The sequence below is a fragment of the Ixodes scapularis genome, unplaced genomic scaffold (assembly GCF_016920785.2).
Source record: "Ixodes scapularis isolate PalLabHiFi unplaced genomic scaffold, ASM1692078v2 PGA_scaffold10__122_contigs__length_95168666, whole genome shotgun sequence".
Classification (NCBI taxonomy): Eukaryota; Metazoa; Arthropoda; class Arachnida; order Ixodida; family Ixodidae; genus Ixodes; species Ixodes scapularis.
In genome coordinates, this window is record NW_024609836.1 from 73,678,456 (window position 1) to 73,694,917 (window position 16,462).

Below are 16,462 nucleotides of genomic sequence, written 5' to 3' on the forward strand. Positions count from 1 at the left end.
CCGCAAAAATTGGTTTCTTAACCTATCGCGTTCCGATTTTGTACAGCGTTGGCCACAGGTGGTGCATTTTTTTTATATATAAAATTTGCAAAGAGCGAGCTTACCTGAGGAAAAAGAAAAAAAAAAAAGAAAAAGGCTTAACTCCTATGGAAAATGCAGTGAAGCCACTGCGGTCTTCAAACCATGGGGCGCCCTATGGTTTGAAGACCGGTGGCTTCGCTGCGTTTCCATAGGAGTCAAGCCTTCTTCTTTGTTTTAAATTTCTTCCCTGAAATTCCCTGATTTCAACTGTAAATTATAGAACCAACCTTCTAATCTTCTTCCTCGTCTATTTACGACATTTTGAGTGTGAAATATTTGGGATGAGCATTATATGGTTATATGAAATGACCGCTAAGCTGTCCCTTGATAAGTTATGCGCCCCTTGAGGTCGTGAGTGCGTGTGGGGAGCTAGGCTTCTTTATCCAGGAGCCAGCTATGATCGCGGAACGAAGTACAGGTTCAGACATGCTCATTTTACGCGAGACCTCGCCTGTAAACATAATACACCGAGCCTTGCGTGTAAAACCAACACCATTGGGGGTTATAATACAATTCATGCAAAGGTGCAACTGAAATGGACAACAATTGCGATAATAATCCCTTAGAAGGCGACAAGTGTGGACAAAGGAAAAAACACATATCTTAAAACAGAGCTAGGTGACTGGTGGGCAACCGAAAAAAAATCAGCCTACTCCTGGTATTGAACCAGGGACCTCTCCAACCTTAACAGGCAGACCATTCACCCTTGTTGGTGGTAGACAGGTGGCAGCTGATAAAACCTGTTTGGAGATTTTTTTGGTCGAACTCCAGTCACCTAACTGTGTATAGAGATTTGTGTTTGTAATTAGTCGTGTCCAGGGGTTATTTTTGAAACAATTCGGGGTGTCCGCCCTGGGACTACGGTTTACACTCCTAGATATCTAGATTTTTGCTAACAGTTTAGGTGCAAAAACATGTAAGAATTGCTTTTTAGGCACGCATTAACGCCGCATGAGTTAAATAGATCGATGGTTGTTTGAATAGACAGCATACATCTTTTTTTTTTCTTTTTTTAACACATCGCGCAAACGCAAACGAAAACAACAATTGTTCTTCGAGGAATACACGATACAAAGTGTCAAGAAACTTGACAGTCGCTGAAAACACTTTTTTTTTATAAATATTTTCGTTTCATGTTGATTCAAACTGTAATTTAAAAAAATCATCAAAAATAAACAGGAAAGGGGGCAACGCCTGCCACGTACAGCGTAAGCAATCGTCGCAAGGTTCAACGCAACAATGATTCTTTACACTGCACCTGGCAGCGAGCAGAAACAATCTTGTTTTCGCCAAAGAAGGTGAAAACAGAATAATGAACAATGCCACCGAGACAGCGAGATTATCTTATGCAAATTCCTTACTCTGTCGGAGCAGAGCGACAATTTATGTGGTCATCATTATTGGATAAAAAATAAAGCAAGTTAAAACAAATAAAAAAAATGTCCTACTCTAGAAAACTACTGTACAAACATTTGTAAGCTCCATAACAAAATCGTTGAAATCTAATTTTCAAGATTAAGAAAACCAGTGGATATTTTTGTTCCTTCCTTTTTTAATGTTGCAAAGTACAAAAAAGATATGAATTGTTTTTTTTAAGGATTCAATACCAGGGGAGTCAAATGAATCGATGGATGATTGAAGTGACGGCATGGAATCGTGTTTTTGTTTTTTTTTAAGCATCGCGCTGGGATTTATGACAGTAGTCTATAACCTGGTGGTAAGGAGAATCACGGCACCTGCCTCAAGCCCTAGGCCACACATAGCATTCACTGCACCTTGGGTACAAGTGGCAGATCCTCTCGTCGTGGTCATTGTTGGGACCAGGACCAGGTCGTGGTTGGGATGCCCCAGAAGATAAGCCTTTTGTGCGTGCACTCCCGTTTCGGCCTTTCCTTCTTTCCTTTTCTCTCTCTCCCTAAGCTGAAAGTGTGGTACAGTGTGCGCCCTTGCTGACCCATTCAGCGGTAGCCTTTTTATCTCTTGACTCTGCTCTCTGTGCACAGGAAATGGCAGAAGAGTGGTCGCGTGGTGTGACGGATGACGCATTAGTCTTTGGCAATCTCGGAATGCCTACTGCTGGACCTAGTTTGGCATGTGTTGCGCCCTGCGTAGCTACTGCAGACTCTGCTTCTGCTGTAATTTCAAAAAAGTCTCATTCGTACATCGGCAACAAGCAATTTCTTCTAAGAAGCCCAAGAATTTCTTGCGATGCGTTTAGTGTTCGGTTCTACAAATGACAGCTTGTGCTACATCGTGCTGAATCTTCACGGACACCTTCCTTCTTGTTTTTGTTTTTGAGTGGTTGTCATGCCCGTGTCAACTTTCAAGTCCGGTAGTATCATCAACGTAAATGCGCTGCAACCTACTTCGCGACAATTGATCGTTTTCCTACAGGTACTCTTCCAAATTACCTCTAGAATTAGGCCGTGTCTATCTCCTGGCAGCCGGGAAAATAATTTCTCCGCAATTCTACCAGCAGTCGCCTGTCATCGGCCGTCTGATATCATGTCACAACTGCAGGTAGAATACTGAATTTTTTACTCTCCCTGCGTTTCGTGATAATACGTTTCATGGTCACCTTCTCGTGGATACACGTTTCATGTACAAACGTTTCGTTGACATTAACGTTTCATCGACATTCGTTACTCCAATGTCAATAATCCTGCTTTTCCTGGCAATTAAGTTGAGCGAAATCAGGAATGGAGTGAAGCGCTGCTTACCTAAAAATTAATAACATTTGCTACATGCTCAATATCCAATTGGTATTTTTGGTATTTTGTAACACAGATGAGAAGTCACTTTTTGTAGATATTTGTAGAAAACAACAATCTATATAAAGGTTGCCTTATTTGATTGGACAATATCTGGCCTTACGTGGGACGCCGATATACCCCTACTTCGCAGACCCATATATGGATATATAAAAAATTGGGCACATGTAGCAGATATGACTTATATAAACTGATTCGCTTTAGATGGCAAGATATGCCCAATGTTTTTAGATAGCCATATATTTTTATAAAACTCCAGATATGCCATTTCCATAAGGGTGTGGTCACTGTGTGAAAGGTTCCACACGCTCCTTTCCCGAGCAATTGATATATCGGGCGAAAAAACGTGAGCTTAAGCTTTTGCTCGACCCTCTATATTCTTGGCAAGGTCAGTAACCTAGGATTATCTTTTTTTCGCAGGCAGGTATTTCCATTAAATTTTAATACAATTCGGCATGTACCTCGACAAAAGTTTATATGCTGTGTTTGTGTTCTGATGTTATCATTGTGTTTTGTCTCTAAAAATTTGCATAATTCTTAAGAAAACACAAAATAAAACTTAAAATCATCTCCCGACACGTGGACAAGAGCCCTCGCTTCTTGTGACGCAGACATATGATGCTGCTTGTGACGCAGACACCATCTCACGTAGGGCGATATCCATTGTTACAATTTGCTCCATACGACGGCCTTTGAGAACAATGCATGTGAAACTTATTGTGTCCTCGAAGAAAAATATCTACTGAACTCAGGCTGTCCCTATGCCAGCAAAGCACTATATATAGCCATCCCAAAATCTGTAACCACATCATTCACGTCTACCGTCCAAGATGAATGCAGCCATCGCAGCCCTTTGCTTGCTAGCTGCAGTAGCGTGCGTCATTGCACTGCTGCCTGGTAAGTCTGTTTCCCGCGTTATTACGCTTGTATGTACGTTGTCTTACTAAAATCATATGATTAGATTCGCAATTTCAATCCTCGCTGTCAATCGCTTACAAGAGTCATTATGTTATTTCGAATCCACATAAAATAACCATTCAATTTCTTAGAAATGAGCCAAAAGCTGTCTAATTTGAGTCCGGGTTCACATCCTTTCCAACTGTCCCAGTTAATTTGCCTTTCTGGAGCACGGCATTGGCAAACACTAAGCGAACACTAGTCAAGAGTATGTCAGAAAACGCCATTCTTTATGAGTGTTATGCAGTAAATATCGACGTTCTTAGACGTACAGAACCACATCTTTCCCAGGCAGTGCTTCAATACTTCACAGTTTCATGCAATGTTTCTCTTGGCAACAATTATATTTCCTTCCCCTAGGATAACTGTCCGTCAGTTTGGTGCTTTTTTTTCGAAAGCATTCAATGACAAGGTTTAACAGAATGCATAACAGCCTGTTTTACTAGTAATATATGGTCCCACAAGGATGGCACTATACACCTCACTTTAAATTCTCGACGAAGCACTACTTCTGTAGCCTTCAGAAACTAGAATTTCTCTATCCGGCAAATATAAACCTTCATTGCAAGCGTACGGATGCGCTTTTTGCCTTGTTTAGCACAAATTGTCATCATGCGTTCAGAATAAAGTGTAAAGGTGTAGCTGAGTTGTGCTTGCCCTTAACACATCAAGAGAGCGGGGGAATTGTGGCGAAACTGCTTTTTCTGTATTGCCACGCTCTGCTATATTACTGTATTCGTAGTTGTGGCGCAAAACTATCGATAGCACTATCGATAGAATCGATAGTCGCCAGAAATTTGACTATCGATAGTAAAAAAACTATCGATAGTGCTATCGATAGTCAACTATTGAAAAACTATCGATAGTGCTATCGATAGTCGACTATCAAAAACCTATGAATAGTACAATCGATAGTCGACTGTCGGAAAACTATCGATGGTCGACTATCGTAAGACTATCGACAGTACTGTCCACGGTTTACTATCGATAGTTTTCAGACACTAGTAGTTTACGTCGCTCTCTCTTTACTTTTTCTCGCTTTATTTTTTCAAATGGAACAGCAACTGGCCCAAGCACTTACCATTCCAACTTTGGTTCAGCGTTCAGTGATGACGAAGGAGGGAGTTTGGGCGAAGAGAGGAGGAAGGGAGGCGAGCGGCGGTGCGGCAACTGTGTCCGCTCTAGTTCAAAACTATCGATAGTACTATCGAAAGTCTCCATAGTTGCAAAAAATCTGACCATCGATAGTAAAAAAAAGCTATCGATAGTACTATCCATAGTAAACTATCGAGAAACTGTGGATACTACTATCGATAGTTGACTATCGAGAAACTATGGATAGTACTCTCAATAGTCGACTATCGGAACGCTGCCGATAGTACTTCGATAGTCGACTATCGAAACGCTATCGATAGTCGACTACCGATAGTTCTGCGACACAACCCATAGTTTTTTCCATAACTATCGATAGTATCGATAGTCGATTTATTGCTTGTTTCTATTGTAAAAGATAATTATATCGTTGTGTGATGAAATCATCGTTTGACTGTTTTTGTTTTTTTTTTCGGTGGCGGGACGCAGGAACAAAATGATTTTTTTTTTCGAAGTTATCGTCAGCGTTTTCAATTCTGCTAAATCGTTTGAATGGCTGCGTCTGTATTTATTTAAAGGGTGGCAAGGCGGCGTATATGTGAAAACCGTTTCATCAACAAAAAGCGTAAAGCACTAAAACACTTCGAATTTTTTGTCTGTTCTCGATAACCACAATATAAGACCAAATTCGGTTCATTAATTACCTTTAACGATATTTTTTTCTCAAAACCCTCCGCAGAAAGCGTCTGCAGAGAACCACATCCTGCGTCGCTCTGCCTTCCTGATGCTGTAATGAGTTGGACGTGGTACTTTGACAACAGCACTGACGAATGCCAGAAACACGAAGTATGTGGCAAAGGCTTCAATGACTTTGGAAGCAAGGACTGCTGCGTGGATTCCTGTCCATACGGTACGTTTCTTGATTGTTCTATTGCTGATATTTAAGATGAGAGAAGAGCTACTTCCTAAGCAGTTTTTTTTTTATTTCTGGTGGACCTTTCTTACCGTCTGTTTCGCAAACAAAGACTGTAATTACGCAGATTTTGACACTCCCGATAAGGAGCCTCTCCTCAGAATCGCTATCGTAGAAATAACTCGAGCAGGGTTTTTAAAATTAAACTTTGTATCACAGTTTGTGTTTCTTCCATCTCCTCATAATACTGTCGCTGATTTTTCAAACAATTCAAGTTAAGCAACAATACTTATAAAGGGAGAGCTGAACAGAAAAAGCGCGATATTTAAATTAAGAACCATTTGAGATTTTGATATAAAGTATAGAACACAGCTGTTAGATTGTATCAGACTCTTAAAATGATCCGAGACGTGCCTAGTCCCAATCACCTTACTGGGCACCAGAGCCAATATTATAATACCATCAGCAGACAAGAACTCCGAAGGACAAACCATTACGCAAGAAGTGTGACCATAATGAGCAAAGCCCTGAGTTCGTTTCAGTTGTTAGACAAATTAGAGAATTCGATATTGTGGTATAAGCACCTCAAACTAGTGCTCAGATTTAGATACTAGTGCACAAATAATTTTTGTCGTAATATATTTATTAGCAAAGGCGCTAAATTTCGTTTTAAAAGTGCTATAACACCAATGTATGTTCATTCTTCGCAAACCAAAAAATATATCCGCAATGTTTGTTTTATGTGTGCTTGTAGCAAAGAATGTTAAGAACAATGCTTGAAACATTTTCGTGTTTATACGCTCGCTGGCCTTTTCAAATGAAATCCCCATCGATGATTATTTAAGCATGCAAAATATCACTCAGCACAAACGACGCCCGAAGGATATCATGTTGAGATCCAACCCCAGGTTTCATGATACACGGTAGTTTAAATGATAGATCAATTTAGCAAAATTAGCCATTCTTAAGCTCTCCTCCGTTTAGTACATTATTTCTTCCATTTGAGATTGAATAATGAGTAGCTAGAACAATTATTTGGTTACTATATTGATATCAACCTGTGTTATTTTAACGTGTGCAGGAAAACACCACCCACACGGCAAGCCTGGAAACGGTAAATATTATGTTCAACAAAAATAGGATTTTATCTACCATGTCAGCCTTTGATGATTAGGATTCAAAAAGAGAAACAGTATGTGATTTGATGTTCAAAGAGGGTGACATTAAACTAGTTTTAGTATGAATGACCTTAGTCTAGGAGTTTAGGGGAGTTCAATTGTTCGGCTAGTATCATAAGCAGGCTTTTACATTCAACACGCATCACAAAATTACATGGAAGCGAACTAGTAACGCACCTTTCCAGATGTAAAACAGGCTAATTTGGCATTGGATCGCTTAATTACTTTGCCTAGGTTGAAAATTGTGCTCAACCTTATCAAGCTTTAATGAAAAAGCCACGGCCTCCGAATGCTCTAGAATACAGCGCAGGAGAGCGTGTGAAGTTCATCCTTTTCATTACTAATACTAATACCAATATTGTAATAATAAGAATACAAATAATAATAATAATAAAATTAATGCTATTAATAACATTATTAATTTTAGAAAATATTTTTTTTTTGCGTGCCCAAAAACAATTCGAAGGTCTTCACTTTGATGCAAAAAGAACGTGACAAGGATGACGATCTGTATGGTGTTGACATAAAAAGTAGAGTGATTCCTAGTCAAACGGGAAAGAACGTGAATATTAAGATGGGATAATAGCGAATCATTTTCTTTAATTCTATTTACTATATCTTGTTACAAAAAATGAAGTCATGTTCTGTTTTAGTCAGACAATGGCCTGAGCAAGAGCTTATCTAGAAGAAACATGTAATAAAAATAAAATCGGCGCTGACAGTCGTGAACGATGCGTATTAAGCGTTTTCGCACACTTTCAATTTTTGTTGACTGCGTTTCTGACAAAAAATTCCAAGCTGCAGAACCAAGTTCAAGCCTTGACGTAAGAAGAAAGCGATATAAAATTCAGAATGCAGGCAGGGTTTTCAAATCACTGAATCATGCGAGGTATCAGTCCCAACATCGGTGTCGCGCTGTCCATGATACTCACATGCGAAGTAAACATCAGTTCACTATCTATATTAACGCCAAGACCTCTTATAAATGACTTGCGTTTGATCGAAGTTTTTTTTTAATACATAATTCTCATATAATACATTTCAACTTCTGTAAAGGAACAAGACATGTTTTCTGAGGGTTCAGTTTCAGGCTATTCACATTACACCGCTAAACTATGCGCGACACATCATTCTGTAAAGTTTCGCAGGCAACAGGAGTATGAACATCGATAAAAAGCTTAATGTCATCTGTTAAAGGCATTTTGGGATGGAGCAATCTCACTACTCGTAACGTTGCAGTTGTCGCTTCCTTCGAGTGACATGGTTGAAGGATTTACGTTATTTCAGCAAAGAAACCCAAACCTTGAAACATTTGCGTCTTATTTTGTTAATGGTACATTTGAACTTTTCACGTAAAATATTAGCATAAGAGAACATACGAAACAATGATTATCCACTCCTCACACACCTCTCCTCGACTTCACAATGGGTATTTTTCCGATTTATTGCTCGCTTTTTACGCATGCCTTCTACGTAACGTGCATCTACCTTGCGTTCCATAGGGCATCGATCTCAATATGGGCAGCCCTCAAAAATCAGTTTTTCAACGCATTGCTCTGGGATTTACAACAAAGGTGCCCTAAGGGTGACAACAATTGAGAGGATAAATACGTAAACGCCCTGTAGCCAAAAGAAGAAAAACCTCTTTTGCCTATGGAAAGATTATCGCTAAGCCTTTTTTTTTTAATCATCTAAAAATCGCTGCGGGCTATTTTCTCGTTTATGGTGACTGAAAAGTTTCTGAAATTTAGAAATGCGATTGGTTTAACTATTATTTACTTTATATTGCCCAACGAAGCGCCTGAGTGACAAAATATTATTCAAGTAAACATGCGAATACTGGGAACAACATTTTTCTTTGTCTTTGCGTGATTTAATCGGGTGAGTTAATCTTTCCATAATTTTATTCAAAGCCTCCTCGACCTTCGGGCAATTCTGTAGTAAATTTTAGCACGATAAGTTGAGCAGCTGATTTATGTGGATCGTCCAAATTGGGATGAAAGTGTTAGTGCACACGCTATAATCTTGTCGTACATACGGCATGCACGAAAAATTAGAAAACATTTTAGGGAAAAGCAGGAACCTATTATGTAATGCAGTTCATGAACGAGTGTACCCAGATTCGAGAGAATGGAACGAGTCTAAGGCTTCAATTTCTGGGGATTTTAAATCAATACTTAACTTTCAGGGAGAAAACTATAATCGGACAGCGTGGCCGGCACCGGAAGCAAGGCCTGCTGTTGTCCCTTCAAGAAAAATTGCAACAAGGCGCCTTCATGTTTCTGAATAAAGTTGAGCATTAAAAAATATTTCCATGCATTTTGTTTTCCAGTTTTAAACCGTTTGGAAAAAAAAATTTTGGAATACTGACTGTTGTAGTGCTCTTGTTGCTGTTTCTGCTTCTCTGCAGTACTACAGTCATTTATTTCAAAACATATAGCATTACTAAACATAAAAAACGCACTTCTCAGTCGGTTGAGTTACTCGAAAACCCCACTTTCCATTATGAGTTAAGAAGCAAGCCACATAAGAAAACTTTAGGTACTCAAAAATTATGGCAATGTTGAAGATATTTTAAAAATACAGAAAATCATTTCAATTACATTGGACTTCTGGGGCAGCCAGTCTTAGTCAGGTGGCTCTAATGTCTTGGTCACACATTCTCATTTAAGTGTGTTCTCCAACGACGTGTTAATGCTCTTTGGCGAGACACCACCCATTGTGTCAATGACACCAGCCATTGTGTCAATGGCACCGCCCATTGTGTCACAATGTGTCACAATGGGTGGTGTCATTGTGTCGCAATGACACCACCCATGCGCGTCCTTTTTCAAGATATAAATAAATGTAATTATTTCCTGCCACCATTTTTCATGGAGGCATGATATCTCAAATACTGCAAGTGGACCAGTTATTCATTGATTTCGAGTATTCCAGAGTTACCTAATAAATGACGACACTATATCAGTGCTTGATCGTGAAAGGCGTTGTTTCCTGGAACGCATAGCAACAAATATAAGTAAAGCATGAATCCTTTTCTCATGAAGAAGTATTTCTTAATATGTATTTATTGTGTATAGTGCTTCGATTTGCCTACAAAATATATAAAAGATGTTGCTTTCCATTTAAACTTTTTTTTCAAAAACGGGGTGTGATAGTTAGGCGCATTCTGTGCCCACCATGCAATTATCAGGCGGCGGACATTAGATTAAGGTATAATCGTCATATTAGGTTGACTAATTAGATTTAAAAAATAACCAGGTTTTTAATAAGGATTTTAAGTGCCATGCCTGAATTGCTGTATTGACGTCAATTACTATTTGAAGCCAGTCCATTTTAAAAAAATTCTGACAAAGTAATGGGTTTTATACGATATTAAGCGGACACGTTGCGCGTTTTGTCGCCCGAAAAAACAAGATATTTTTTTTTTTGCGTTTTTTCTTTCGAAAAACAAATTGGTGCCAAAAATGGCGACGCAAGCTCTGTATATTATAACGCTAAAAAAGTTGTCCGTATGTGCATGTACATGGGTGCGTGTGTGTGTCTGTGTTCTCTCAGGACATCTTTGACAAGGCTGGAGGAATTGCCAAACCCACTCATACACCCTGTCTTTTCGCGCATTCTTATCCCTTATGTGTCACTGCAGTTGCCTTTAAACGTGTGGGAAGTATTCAGGGGCTGTTAAGATATTCGAAACCAACCGCCACGGAATATGGGAGACTATAATACTGGCAAAAAGAGAAGGTGTGCATCTGTCCGGCAATCGCTCCGGCCTTAGCCAAAATAGATCTTAGATCTCTTGGTCGGGAAGTGCAAAATATTTTGCGTGTGATGAAGAGAGGCACAGCGATTCTTAAGAGGTTGTCGATGACATGTTAGTGTGTGCGTTTCGTGATTTTCCGCTAGTGGTTATGGTGGGTTCTATTAAAAATGTAGGGCACGAATTTACGTTTTCAACAAAAAGGCCAAATAAAAAATTTTACAGTTTCTAGCCATCAAAATATTCAAAGATGAATGTCTCTGCTGGGATTACGGGAATCCCAGCCGAAGCTGCTAATGCGCTTCACAAGTTTTCACGCCAAACCACAGAAGAGAGTTGTAACGTCAGTGCTGCACAATACTTTGAGAACATCTTGTGAGGATCGTATACATTCGGCATCATGAGCCAGAGTTTAAGGTTAAAAAGGCAGAGTGAAATCCAGGATTAGTGTCAAATGTATGTTTTAAGCTTACCATTAGCACTAGTGAGGCACAAACACAAATCAATGGGAGAACATCTTGGCAGTTCTCTTTTTTCACGCGTTCCGCACAATTTGAAGGCAGTAGTGCAGCCGGTGGGCGTATGGATGAGCCGTCGCCAGCACTGTCCTTTTTGACGGTTGAATAGTGACGTCGTTGTATTAATCATATCGTAACTATCTTGGCAGCATACCCTTGGTGAGCGCACCGACGACACAAGTGAGCACTCCCTAAACAACTACGTCACTCTTTAATGGTCATTGTGGGAAATGTTTCATGCGCTTTTGTTGCGAGCAATTGTTATATCGGGCAAAACACCAAAATCCTTCGATTAAAACAAAAAAATCCACCACCCATTTTGAGATTAGTCTGGCCTCTAATATTAATTGCCGTCTATCCTGTAATATCAATATGGCCCTTAAGACCAATAATCAAAGGATTAATTAACTCATTTTGCTTAATTGGTGTATTCAGCATAAAACTCATTTTCTCCTCTTATGAGCGACAAATTATATCGCCCTTCAAAATTCAATGAGATTCCGGTGGTATTCGGTTACCTAATTCTTTGGTCTTTGGTGAAAAGCAGGCACAAATCTTCAGAGCTGCAATATGATAACTCCGGCCTCCGAATGTTTCAGAACACTTCGCTATATGACATGGCGAGTTCAATGGGCAATCGATCTCTTTCAGTAAGTTTGAGGCATAGTTATGTACCTAATCAGGCTTCCACTGTTAACGATAACTTGGAAACGGAACCGATAAGTGTAGAACATAAATGCAGTAAAAGAATCCAAACCTTCACGAATATGTGCGATATAACAACACCAATATAGTACTTTGTCTGCCGAAATACCAATACAGTGTAAAAAATCAAAAGTTTAAAACACCAATAACTCCACTAAATACTACACTCTTTAGTCCTGTTATTTTGGCTAATTTATCACTTGCTTTTTCCAAATGCTTCTTTTCTATTTCTACAAAAACAGTGTGCACATGAAATCAATAAAAAAAAAAGCTAAAAAAAAACAGAAAAATCAATACGGACCCCGGCTGAGTGTCCAAGTCACCAATGTACTCGGTTTGACGGTAATTGAAATATCATCTTGTACGTAACAAGGCCGTGGCGCTCGATTTATACGTCACTTAGTGGAGGCCGGGCAGGGGGTATACAAGTTGGACACGACACCTTTTGTTCGGCTGAAACCTTTGTTCAATCGGTCAGAACACAAGCCTCATCCGATGGTTCAGGCAGCACTCGTCTTCAGCATGAGCCCCATGCTGGCCTCAGGTTGCCCACATAGGAAATGTAGCGCTATAAGTCTCCGTGTTCTAATGAAGAGTTGTGGTGTAAAATGCGGCGCCGTACAACTGTTCCGGTCTAGAGCGCTGGAGTAGATACATCGACGAACAGAACAATAATTAGATTGTCGCCAACTTGTCGCTCCCGTTGTTGTTGTTTTTAACTGGGGAATGGAGCGCACAGCTGCCGCCAACCAAGCGGCAGATCGCTTTTGTTTCGTATGCCTCAACGCCCTTCGTTGTAAACGTTGGCCAGAAGTCTAATATATAATTCAATTGTATTTTCTATATCTACTCGCATATTACAAATGGGCGATGGAGGCAGGAAAAAGCTTCAGAGGTGCGGAAACAACATTCATCGATATGGGTATAAATAAAGCATTTATCGGCTGGAGGAGAATAGTTTGTGATTTTTTGACTGCCGCAGTAATAAAAAAAAAATTGTTTTTTTTTTTAATTAGTTCGTAATTTAATCTGATTTATTCGTGACCCGTAATTCGTTCCGGGGACGCGGCACTCTAAATTATCTGGAATATATATTATATTTTACGCATAATTTATAAATCTGTAGTGAAGGATAATTGGGAATTTTTGGGAAGCCGCGTACATTGTCTCAAGCTATAGTTGAAATATTATTTTGTTTTCAGTATTTCAAGATTAAAAAATCGCTATGTTATATGACGGATTTGCTAGGACACGATTCGCTTTCTTCTGCAACAGAAACAATTTATTCAAACTGATACTTTTACACGCTCTCTAAACAAGGTGACACTATGGGATGAACGAGAATTCAATAATGTGTTATAAATATGAAGATTTACACTTTTTGGCATAATATGGCGATGCTTGTTAGACCACCTACAATATTTCTGAGTTTAAGAGTAAGATAGGAGTCAAATAACATAAGGATTAACAGTATTTACAAAATCAACCCCAAAGGAGTTTAATAATATTTTGCGGTGGCATTGGACATTGTACCTTTTGGTTTTGAAAACACTGCTTTCTGTTTAACTTTCATTTAATCTTAAGGAATTTAAGGCAGTTCATGAGTTGAGCTTTTCTAGAAAAACGTTTGCATCAGAAATTAGCTTCTCAATATAGTACTCTTGAGAAAGACTACAATTCTTAGCATAAAATACAAATGAGGTATGACTTACAGATTATATTATTCATAAACAGGTTAAAGAGCCAGTATTAACTATAGCCTTGCTATCTAAGAGCGGGTGATTCTCCGAGTTTGATGATGGGACATGTCGTAAAGCTAAATCAACGTTCCACTTCCAGATTGAGCACTCGGCGGTTGCCTCCAGAGACATGCGGTGGTGGATAGAATATTTTCGAGTCCCTCGATAATCTTTGAATAAAACTGTGCATTATAAAACCGATCTTTCCATCTTCTTTATTGTCTCCTTACGACATTTTGTGTACGCTATCCTTGAGGACGACGCAGGGAGACGACGCCTCGGAACCCAATTTTTCCCTCGACGCGCCCGCTTGAGCCAGTCAGCGAGCGTCCGGACGTGACTTGTAAGTTGTGGCCCTTTTCCGGTTAGGACATGTTTTCGCTGTTTTTACTTTCGACCCTCAAGGAAGGCGAAAAGGCAGGGGGGTCGTGGGATTTGTGCACTCGCTAAACGTGGCTGGAAGCATTTCACCGTGGAAAAAAGCAAGCCGATTGGAACACCTGACTCTGAGCAGTCCGTGAAACTGTTCTTCATCGTTTACGCGAAAGATGCAACCGAAGTTCGCGTTGTGTTCCGACCTCCGACTGTGCGGGAGCGATCACTCCCAACGTGTTGTGTAGTCTTTGTGTGCACCCACCACTACGGAATACAGCAGTTCTCCATACGAAACACTCTCGCACAAGCTGCGTGCAGTGTGAAAGGTACGGACGCGCCGGCGTAGCACCGTGCTTTGTTTGCAAAAAAAACGCTGCATAAGAGCACCTTCTGAAGCTGCCCGCTCGAGTCCGTGCCTTTCGCCAATGCTGTATATAACCGGAGTGCAAACGTATATGCAATCATCGCCGTTGTGCATTCATTGAAGACGGTTGTCTCCCAGCACATATATCGCGAAGGCAAGGTACAATCGTACGAAGCAGACGAATAAAACAATTTTGTGTTCTCTCGAGAAAGGCGAGGTTCCCCGAGAAAACGCCGCCGTCGGGTGGCACTGTGTGATTGGTTCGACTTTTACGACACTGGCGTCAGCGTCGACAGCAACGCGCGCTTTTTGCTCAGTGTGAATGCGCCTCTCCGGCGCCGACGTCCGCCGACGGCGACGCCGACGACGACGCTCATGCCGGAGACGGGCACCTAAGAGCTGCGCTCTAAACTCTCGTCCTTACAGTTTATGTTAAACCAAAGTTTCGCATAAACTTTCACCTTTATACACGTGTACACTTTCACGTCTACTACGTGGGAAAAACGTTAAATAATTAATCATTTTTTGTCAAAACTTAACCGATTACCTTGTTAAAAATATTAACCGCTATTAAAGCATTCATCGAGTAATCGGTAGGTTAATCGATCAATTTCCCAGTCCCAATATTTGCCACATAATGCTTAAGGATAATGAATTGTCTCGTTGTTTATCTCTCTGAGTTGGCTTGCGATATAAATAAACTGGAGGCTGTTCACAGATGGTTTAATTTGTAATAAGTATTGTAGCACGTGTTCTTCACAAGTAAAAAAAAAAAGCAGATTATACAGCCACTTTCTTCTGAGCGAAATAGAGAATAAAAATCAATATGATTTAAAGTGGGATTTATTTCGTTGTTTACATCTTGATTGCAATCAGACGAGATTTGATGCGATGATTTATATCAAATCTTAAAAAAAAACATCTGGACAATAATTTTAATCAACGTTTGTCTATCATGTGATGTTTTTTATGTGCATTTGTTTTGTAGTGAAATCAAAGATCATCAAGCAAGAATTAGGTAGATAATGTTGAAAACGAGCAGAAATAAAGCACTGCTTTTCTGAGCAAATCAGAGCATTCAGCTTTCGTTATACATTCCACTTTCAAAATCAAAAAAACAAAACAAAAAAACTAGAAAATTAATGTTTTATTGTAGGAGAGGAATACCCAAGCATTACGGCTATCCTGTGTGGTCAAATATTTTCGACAGATAATACTTTCTAGATTGACACAGCTAAATGTATGGTGTCGAAAAAAAAAAACAATCGAACATAAATTGAAGCAAACAATCCAGTTGCATTTGTGTCGTCGTGCACGGACTCAACAAAAATAACTTTAATTTGCTTGTTGTTGTTCTACTCGCCAGAGAACACGAAAGAAAAAATAAAACAGGAATTTAGTCGCCACTAGCGTCCAGAATCGCGTCTATGCAGGCTGCCACAACCCACTGACGAGAAAGCCCGCAGCCCAGCGCAGTCCGGCAACACAGGCGTACACTCTCGAAACCGGGGACGCGCGCTGTAAATCGCTTCGTTCGAGACTGCCCTATAGATTGCGAAATTTAGTGCCTGCAAAATTTTGTCCGTACCGTTTGATCTCGCAAAAATTCGCGAAAAATTGAGCACGCGAAAATATGGTCGTTTACAATATATTTACTTAAAACCTGTGGTTCAAATTATTCAATCCACTCGCGACCACCGTTACTATATCAACTCAGTTATGGAACTTCCCATAGACGCTGTACATTGGAGGGGGTCCGAAACCGTGTCGGATTTTTTTTTGCGGCTAGGTGGCGCTGTCGGCGCATTATTCTACGCGTTTTCGTCTGCTACTGCTCCGCGGCTGCTTGCGAGTCCCGACTCCTCTCGAGGTTCAGCATGGTTTTTGGTTAATTTTTGCCCTTTCGCCAGTAAAAATTACAATTTGAGCATGAAAAGCGCTACGACCGTTTTGGCATACCCTTTGCATTATTGTAAAATGCTGCTGCCTTAGCTGTACTCACAGCGTGA

At 40.0% G+C, this 16,462-nt stretch overlaps 1 pseudogene; it reads left to right on the forward strand.

The window, feature by feature from the left end:
• Nucleotides 1-3,682: 3,682 nt before the first annotated feature.
• LOC120843955 lies at nucleotides 3,683-9,278 on the forward strand (annotated as a pseudogene).
• Nucleotides 9,279-16,462: the final 7,184 nt, after the last annotated feature.